Raw genomic sequence first — 10,404 nt, forward strand, 5'->3', positions numbered from 1 at the left:
TGCTTTCCTATGCTACGTATAATCTCCTCAGATCTTATGAGAAGGGAAGGGAAGCATCATTTCCCCATTTTATTTATTTATTTGTTTGTTTATGTGTTGAGGCCCCTCTTGTCTTTACTTTTTATTTCTTTTAATCTCCCAACTTGCTTGCATTCTCTTCCTTTCGTAGACAATCACTGCAATACATGGGATTTCTAGAATTCACATGGCTGTTATAATACATTGTATGTGGCTGTTTGGAGTTTACATAAATGGCATTGTTATATTTCTCATTCTGCTGATCACTTATTTCACTCAAAACTATGTTTTCGGCCAGGCTGGTGTGGCTCAGTGGATTGAGCGTCGACCCATGCACCAAGAGGTCACCAGTTCACTGACCAGTCAGGGCACATGCCTGGGTTGCAGACTCGATCCCCAGTAAGGGATGTGCAGGACACAGCTGATTGGTGTTCTTCTCACATTGATGTTTCTATCTCTCTCTCCCTCTCCCCTTCTCCCTGTCTCTCTGAAATCAATAAACACATATTAAAAACAAACAATGTTTTCAGATCCATCCATGTTGTTCTGTGTTCTAATCTATTGCTTATAATTGCTCCATAGTATTTCGTGGTGGGCATTTTAGCTATGTTGATACATTTTATAAGTGGGAAAAAAACAAGATTCAGACAAGTTGCTCAAGATCGCAGAATAAGTGGCAGAACCAGATCTTGAATTAGGTCTTCAGACTCCACATGGTATCTGTCTCAGCTTTTTCAGTGGACTCCAAGGTTGTCTGGAGAATAGCCTATTATAGGCCTCAAAAACAGATCTTTTGGGATGAAATGGGCTGATCTTTTGGTGATAATTACTGCCATAAAGAGATGTTTTCATAACTTTATGTGCAAATGAAATTAGTGTCTTTCACTGATACACTTGATAGATCTCATTTCCTGAGCATCTCTGTGTGGCAAAGGCAAGTACCGACAAGCCTCAGCTGACTGAATCCACACAACCCCAGTCGGGTTGGTACTAACATTCCCATTGGGCTAAACAACCTGCTCAAAGTCACAGAGCTAGTAAATGGTCTCAAATAGGAAATTTTACAGAAGGGATTCAAATACTGTATCTCATAAGGACTTTTAATGTAGCTCCGTGGTTCCAGGATGCTAACATCAAAACCTGGGGATGAGTCCATTTTGGCCCTCACTGTTCATTGGGCCTTTGGTGCCTGAAATGCTGAAAGCTTCATGGGAGGACAGTCTTAACTACCAAGTGGCCCTGCATCATGGAGCAAGCAATAGACTCTGGCAAGAGCTGGGGTTGTTGTGTTCATCCCCACGTTATGGCCAGAGGAAGAACCGGCAAAAGGGATGGAGACCTGGCACAGGGATATGACCAAGAGCTCGGGCTCTGGCATCTGGCTGTGGGTACAGATCTCACCTCCTTTGCCTGCTGAGCTGAGTGCTAGGCCCAGAGGAAGCCCTTTAAATTAATATCCGTTGGTAATTTGGTATTTTGTCTTTAAAGAAGTCCCAGTTTGGTCTGAAATCAGATCTCTATGTATTATAACATTATAAATCATCAAAATGTTATACCAGCCATTGTCTTATTTAATTTGCTTTGAATCACTGCTATTGAAAATATTACCCACAAAAATTTAAAATGTGATGATGCCTGTCTGGTTCTTAGGCTATTTATGGTCTCTTAGCTCCAACTCTACCTTTCTCCTAGGCCCTGCCAGTAGGGGGCACTAGAGGGAGACTGCAAGGCTGGAGAGAGGAGGACTTGATCGCCTTGGTTTGCTTGATGATACTGCCAGGGTCTTTTCAGTTCATGGTTCATTACTCTGACAGCAGCAGCTGGTTCCATACTCCAGCTTTTTATTTATTATTTTTACCTCCCTAGCCGGTTTGGCTCAGTAGATAGAGCATCAGATGCAGGCTTAATGGTCCCGGGTTTGATTCCGGTCAAGGGCACATGCCTGGGTTGTGGGCTTGATCCCCGGTGGGGGGCGTGCAGGAGGCAGCCGATCAATGATTCTTTCATCATTGATGTTTCTCTCTCTCCCTTTCTCTCTGAAATCAATAAAAACATTAGAAAACAAAAAGATAGGGTGAACATATCTGCCTGGCCCACTGTGGGTCCAGATTCTGCCCTGTCCTTCACCCTGCAGGCCCACGTGCTGTCAGACACATCCCGAGCTCCTGACGTGGGTGGAGGATGACAGCCACGAGGAGACCGAGAGCACACCTGGTCACTGGCCGCTCTGCGTAGCTCAGTGCTGATTTGTTTTCCCATTTGGGGCAATACTTGGTACCCACATGATGGTTTTAGAGAGCTTTACTGAGTGCGTGTGTGTGTGTGTGCGTGTGTGGGCAGGGAAGAAGGGGAAGGAGGCGGGTTTTCCCTGGTTCACTGGAGAAGGGAGCCTCTTCCCACCAGCAAGCATCGCTTTATCCCTGCGAGTCCTGCTGTCCCGTGGACGTGCCCTGGGAGAAGTCCGTTTGAGAGAGAAAACGTCTGCTTCCGGCAGTTTTCTTTTCTTTTATATGAAATACCGTGTATCCTCTGCTTATTTCCAGCTGCGCATCTGGGAGCTTTGCCATCCTTGACTGTGCGGGCAGAGTTTGGTTTGGTTTGGTTTTTTTCTCTGAGCACCAGCTTCCTCTGCTGCCTGAGCAGCTGTGTTTGGTTCTTGGCAGCAAGTGTCTTCTGCAGCGTGGCGCTGCCTCCTTCGGAACACCGGTAGTTTCTTCTTATATGTACACATAGGGCAGTTGTTTCATTTTGTTAAAACATTTATTTCAATTACAGTTGACATTCAGTATTATATTACTTTCAGGTGTACAGCGTAGTGGTTAGGTATTTACATACTTTATGCAGTGACTCCCCCAATAAGTCTAGCACCCACCTGACACCACACAGTTATTACAATATGATGGACTATATTCCCTGTGCTGTACTTCGCATTCCCGTGACTATTTTGTAACTACCAATTTGTACTTTCTGAATCCCTTCACCTTTTTCACCCAGCCCCCAGCTCCCAGCCCCCTTCCCCTCTGGCAACCATCTGTTTGTTCTCTGTATCTATGAGTTTGTTTCTGTTTTGTTTATTTTGATTTTTATTTTTAGATTCCACATATAAATGAAATCATATGGTAATTTTCTTCCTCTGTCTGACTTATTTCACTTAGCATAATACCCCCTAGGTCCATCCATGCTGTTGCAAATGGTAAGATATCATTATTTGGGGGCCGGGGGGGGGGTGAGTAATATTTCATTGTAGATATATCTAAAAATCTTTACATTTTTCCTTTTGCCATTGAGAAGAAATCTGTAGCTATATATCCTTGATGCTAATAAATACAAGAAAATTCTACATTTTAGTGATAACTTGGGGTTTCACCTTCGTCTACAAGGTGAAAAAATGATGCCAAGAACAAGGGAATTGATGGAAGCAGCAGCTTATATGTGATTTCTAGTCTCTATTAGCGAACTCCAGCTGTGCACACGATGGTAGGTGAAAGCATGAGATCCAGGCACGAAGTGAGAAAGTACAGACCCTTGCCTCCAGGAAGCATTTGGGAATTTTGGTAGGAGAGTTGGGATTTTATTTGCAAAGAATCAGGAGCTGCTGCAGGTGTTATAGCAAAGGCAGGATGTGATAAAATGGTGCTGTAGTAGAATTATCCAGATGGTAATGAATGAGATGAATCAGAGGAGGGAGAGAGAAGGGAAGACATTAAGAGACAATTGTAATAGTCTAGGCATCAGGTCATAAAAGACTGGTTGGGGAGACTAAGGGTCAGCAATGACTCCTGGATACCTGGGGGGAAGTCCTCCAGTTCTCCGGTGATTTGAAATCTTTATCTTCAGCCCATTCCTCTCTCTTGAATGCCAGACCCATTTAAGTTCCCCTTAGGGATCTTACTCAAAGTGCCTAAAACAGAACTCCTTCTCCTCACTCCCCAAACTGCTCTTCACCTCTCTCCCAGATCCTTTCATTCTCACTGGGTGGCATTTCCTGGTAACCGGGAGCAACATCTCTGTCTCCTCTGGACCATGAGCCAGAATTAAGCACAAGGGTCAGATAGGTGTGGGGGAGTGTTTGAATGTTGGAAAGTTCCGGAATATTTAACCTTTGATTTTTGTTAGCTGGGCAAACTGGACCAACACACCACTGCAATCTGGGTCAGGGATCAGCTTTGTTATTGGTAAACTGGAGAATCCGGGTAGATTGTTTAGTCCTACCTTATTGTTTAGGACACATATCATTTCATTGAAAAGCTATGACATAATCACATGACGATGATGGAGTAGCAATAATGCTCATCTGTAAAGATGTTAGGCTTTATGAAGCACTTTAACATTTACCCTTACACTCCCCTTCAGAGAACCCTGGAGGATATTTAACTCCTCCTCTCACACTCTCCTGCTGGAGGAATTCGGAGGAGAGAGGGGAGGGGAGAGGCAGGAATGGTGCTTACAGGGGAGGGGGTCTGTCCAGGGTCTGGAGGGAGGGGCCAGGTCTCCAGAGCACCCAAAGCCTGAGTTGGCCCTGGGAAGCCACCAACAGCTTCTGAGCAGGACAGAGGCCAGAGAAAGGCTGTCTAGCAGTAACATGTGGACTAGTCTAGAAGGAGGTGCCTCAGAGACATGGATCCACACTCCAGCTGGCAGACTATTGCCATAGAGCCTATGACAGGCCAGGAAAGAGCTGAAAGAAGCCTGAACTGGGGCTTCATTCATTCATTCACTCACAAATATTTACTGTGTGGCTACTATGTCCCAGGCACTATTCTACACAGTAAGAATATAGAGTGAATAAAACACACAATCCCCACCCTCATGGAATTTACTTTTCATTAAAGGGAAATAGACAATAAATACAATTAACAAATAAACTGGAGAAGGTCAGATGGTGTTAAGAGCTATGGAAAGAAACAAGGGCATTTTTAACTAAGATCTCAGAAGGCCTCACAGAGGAGGTGATATTTGAGCAAAGACTTAAAAGAAGCTATTTTCAGTAGGAATAGAGCTTGGGGGCAAATGCGACAGAGCAAGGAGGCAAGTCATAAAGAAACAACTTTCAAAAGAGAAACTCTCACAACGATTTAGACAGAATTAGAAAACAATAGGGTCATAACCAAAACTGTTAAATATACAGAATTAAGCCAAACTGAAATGTGTTTGTCCTTTCCAGTTTGAAAAGAGTTGGTTGGGTTTTTCAGTTATTCTTTACTAGATTTTGTGGGGGAAACTTGATACCACACAGTACTTTTTGTCACTCAAGGGGTTGAGATGACCTTAGAGCAGTGAAATGGACAACAAACAGAATCTGATGATAATGATACAGGGTGGGCAAAAGAAGGTTTACATCTGTGAGTACACAGAACACAGTTTGTTCTTGAATTACTATTTATTAATTATTGTATTATTTATTTGTATTACAACTGTAAATCTACTTTTGTCCACCCTGTACGCTTCACATTCTGGGATTGCTCCTAGTCCCTTAGTTATGGGTCTTTGTCCTCCTCCTGCTGTAAACACTCACAGTCAAGGTCACTGAAATCCCCCCAGAGAAGATCCCTGGTCACTGATGGTAGATGCTGTGGTTTGCTGCCTAGAGCCCCTCTTCAGGTCGGAGACACTCATTTCCTCTGCTGCTGGGCGTGTTGTGAGCTGATGGCTCACGGCCAAGGGAGCCACCTGGCCTGGGGTCAGACCCCTTTCTGGTGGGTTATGAAGACCTTGGTTCAAGGGGTGATGACTCTGAAAGCTCTCCAGCTCCTGCAGGATTGGCTGAGGCCTGTGACTGCGCCGTGGACCAACTGTGCCCTCCACTAAGTCTACAGACTTCCAGCTCACAAATCCCCATGACAGGGCCAGCTTCCTGGGAGCTCACAATTAGAACACACATTTTGAGTTAGAACACTCATTTTGAGTGTCTCCTGCTCCTAACTACTTTTCTTTATGTAGACAAGCCTGGCTTGTCTTCCCACCTAGCTCATAGGAGACCATCCTTGACCTCTTTGTGCACCCCAGAGAGACAGCCCCTCGTTACACACCCGCTTCTATCCAGAGAGGCCAAAGAATTCTGTGCATGCACCACCCCGGTGCGTAGAAAAGGACTGCTCGGGGCCACAAGTGTCTATGCCAAACCAGTTCTCTAAAGCTGGTTTTGCTGGGGCCGCAGCCAAAACCCTCTCTGATTCCTTGCCAGGAAGTGAGTCTTTTATCACCACCTGGGAGGAAAAAGGGGCCCAACCGCCCAGGCCCAGTTGAAACAATCACACATTGGTGAATATGGTGTGAAACTCAGTTCCTGATGCAACAGCTCTGAGAGATTTATCTTGAATGTGTGTTTCTCAAAGAGAACAATTTAGGGAGAGGGCATTGGGGAGTCCCTTTCAGCACAGTAATCTTTTCCCATAAAGGTTTGTGAGCTCTTATTTACTTTCTAAAAGTAACAGAAAATTTCATATTTGATGTTTTAATATTTTAGAGACCATAGTATGGCTTATAGCTCTTTGTTAACTAGTTTGTATTTAACCAAAGGTTTTAACTTGTATAAACTATATGCTACTGTGGTACAAAAGAGGCTGGCTCCTTTTCAAAGCTTTCTGAGGTAGCAGGTTACTTAGTCATGGGAGGAAATAGACCTACACACTCTTAGTAATTCTGAGCTCTGTTAGAAAAAGCAGAAGAGGGTCCAGAAGGAAGAACTTTTGCTGAAGGAAAAAGTTTGCTTCAGAGAGAAAAACCAGCTTGGGAAGAGAACAGAGGGAGAGAGGAGCGTTCCAGAAAAATCCAAGTGGGGGCTGGCAGCTCTGAGACGAAAATTCTGTAAATTCTAGATGTTCAAAGTCTCCTGGGCCTCAGTGGGTGTCTTAGTCCATTTGGGTTGCTATAACAAAAAGACCATGGCCTGGGTGGATTAAACGATAAAAGTTTATTTCTCACAGTTCTGGAGGCTGGGACAAGGTCAAGGTGCTGAGACCTCTCTTACAGGTTTGCAGGTGGCTGCCTTCTTGCTGACACGAAGAGCGATCACCCCTCTTGTCTTTTATCTGATAAAAGCACTAATCTCACCCTCGTCACCTCATGGCCTCCCAAAGACTTTACTTCCAAATATCATCGCACTGGGGGGTAGGGCTTCAAGATGTGAATTCTGAAGGACACCAACATTCAGTCCGTAACAGTGAGTAAAAACAAAAGCAAAAACAAAATCAATGTTTGCTTCTTACATGCATACATTGTTACATAAATATTTGTTCTCTGCTCAGAACTTTGGTTCACAACCCTGGCTACACAAAAGCACTATCTGAGCTTTTAAAATATCAGGCACCAGGCTCCATCCCAGACTAATGGAATCAGAATCTCAGGGTGTGGGGATGAGGCTGAAAAAGCATCCGTGTTTTCCCCCAGCTCCCCAGGTGCTGCCCAGGTTGACAAGGTTGACAAGCTGCTGGTTTAGAGTATTTGTTGTGGATGGCTGCCATTGCTAACTATGCTTTGTCTTCCTTTATAAAAGCTAGACACAGACTCCTTCCCACTCCCTTTTGACATTTGGGTTTGCTAAATGAAATCACTGCTTTTAAGCAGGGCATCATGAGAAGGCATCCATCCCACTTTAAGTACAAACTCCACTTCATCGTCATCCTGTGAGAGTGTTCCTCAACGCCACAAGCACAGATGGCCACTTGCTTCTTCCATTCACCCAGGCACTATCTAGAGGGGGTTATAGTGCCTGGAATTATCCAAGAAGATTGGACTGAAATTGACAGATGAAACTAAACTTTACATCCCCACTCTCCTCCCCCACACATTCCAGCAAGAAGAAAGAAACTCCGCTCTTCTCTAGACAAAATAACAAAGTTCACATTGTCTCTGTACACAAAAGGTAAAGTAAGTGGTCTTGCACCCTGACACATGAGCTTTTAAATAAATTTGCATGTGCTTACATATATTCAGGGGTAGGAAAAAGTAGGTTAAATTATGAGCCATCGTTACCCAAAAGATAGATCGCCCAAAAGTAAGTTTACGAAATAATAACAACAAGAAGACAAATAATACAAATAAATAACACAATACCTCATGACTAAATAATACAAGAATAAACTCTGTTTTGCACATTCACAACTGTAAACCTACTTTTGCCCACCCTGGCATGTCTACCCACCCACTGCAAACCAAGGCAGTGTGGATGGTAACTGAGTGGGCCGCACCCCTGGCATGCTCTGGGATTCTGGTGGCGAAGAAGAAGTGCTAGCTTCGTGGGGCAAATCCTGACATACACATGTAGGAAGTGCTGCACAACGGAACCAGGCCGCGGTGCTGTTCACAAGAGGTGCTATTTCAGTCCTGCAGTGAGCTGGCCAGACAACGTCGCGCTTCAGTTCCAACGAAGCTGTCGCCCGGTGCAGGCACAGAAGTTCTCATTGTCACCACGTGGTGTCAGTATTTTCTATCTCAAAAGGTCTCTGGGTTGTAAAGCAAAATTCCTGTTGGAGAAAGTCTGGAGCATTTGGTTGTGAATACATTACTTTATTGAATTAGATCTCACTCCTTCATCTCCTGCTTTGTGTTTCTTTTCCCTCATCGTGCAGAAAAGGGGCAGCATCCTCTTTATCTGCAAAGGCCAGCATAAGACTCTATCATTCATTCATTCATTCAACAAACAAATGTTGAGGATCAGCATTGTGTCATACAGGTGCCTCCTCCCACGGAGCTTTTGGGGTTCCAGGTGTCAGCATAAACAGGGACTGGACGGCAGCTCTGTATGAGAAGGGGTTGTCTCTGCTTTTGCCATTTAGCAGCGGTGTGGCCTTGAGCAGGAAACTTAACCTCTCTGAGCCATTCTGTCAGGCATAATAAGCACCTTTCTTTCAGTTTATCATGAAAATTAAAGCTGTTATTTGCACTTGCAGCTATTATGGAATGTCTGTTTAACACATAGGTAGGTGCTGCTCTGGCCTCATGGTCCTGCAGCTCTGGGACTGTGCAATAAATACTCGGTGTACCGGGTATTTTGAAGAAAAGTGCTGCTGAAAGTTATCGTATACTTCGGGAAGCTTATGGTGACCATGCTCCATCTCAAAATACTTGTAAACACTGGTTTAAACACTTTAAAAGTGATGATTTCGATGTGAAAGACAAAGAATGTCCAGGTCAACCGAAAAAGTTTGAAGAACAATTACAAGCATTATTGGATGAAGATGCTTGTCAAACTCAAAAACAACTTGCAGAAAGATTTACCTTGCTCAGCAAACAATTGCCGATTGTTTACAAGCAATGGGAAAGATTTTAAAGGAAGGAAAATGGGTGACATGTGTAGCTAGCGATGGACATTACTTTGAATAAAGCACTTTTGATGTTTCTCTTGAAATTATTGTTTTCTTTTATTACAAAATCTGCATTTTTAACCATTATGCAGGTTAGTTGGTAACGGATTAAAAATGAGGATTAACCATTAACCGGTTAATCTTTCTGCAAGTTGTTTTTGAGTTTGACACGCATCTTCATCCAATAATGCTTGTAATTGTTGGTCTTCAAACGTTTTCGGTTGACCTGGACGTTCTTTGTCTTTCACATCGAAATCATCACTTTTAAAGCATTTAAACCAGCGTTCACAAGTATCTTGAGGTGGAATATGTTCACCATAAGCTTACCGAAGTATACAATAACTTTCAGTAATGAATTAAAACTTCCCGCAAATGCTCTTTTTTGGCACAAAATTCGACATTTTTAAGCGTAAACATATCTATGATGTTAACACCTTCAGCAAATTTGACATATGAAGTGCTGAAGCTTGTTGTCAATACAACAAAATAGCATACATATCAAATCGCATATATATCAACATATGTGTAACCCCATCTATTGAAAAAAATCCGCATTATTAACCAGTACAGCTAGCAGCATGGAGTTCGGAGCCAAGTCTAGGTTCCATCATTTACACTTGGTGACAAGGTAACTGGCTTAAATCCTTGAAATGTGCATTTAAATATTGATAGATATTTCCCACCTGCAAATTGTTCTCCATTGAGGGTGTAACAATTTACACTCAGATTATACACCAGGGAGGTGGGAATGGACCCATTTCCTCGTACTCTTAATACACAGTGTGTTGTTATAAACTGTGGGATCTTTGCCAATCAGATGTTGGAAAAGGTGTCACAGTGGAGTTTTCATTTGCATTTCCTTTCATACGACCAAGTTTGTGCATTTTTTTCATCTAGTGGCTATCTCTATTTCTATAAACCAGGGGTGGGGAACGTCTGGCCCTCGAGCCATATAAAGCCCACAAAATCACTTGGTCTGGCCTTGCCAAGGGATTAGGGGTGAGTTAAATAAATGTTTGGCCAAATAGAGCAGGGTAATTTTTACGTTGATAATTTTGTATGGCCCACGATTGATGTTATA

This window comes from Myotis lucifugus, unplaced genomic scaffold, assembly GCF_000147115.1.
Source record: "Myotis lucifugus unplaced genomic scaffold, Myoluc2.0 scaffold_66, whole genome shotgun sequence".
NCBI lineage: Eukaryota > Metazoa > Chordata > Mammalia > Chiroptera > Vespertilionidae > Myotis > Myotis lucifugus.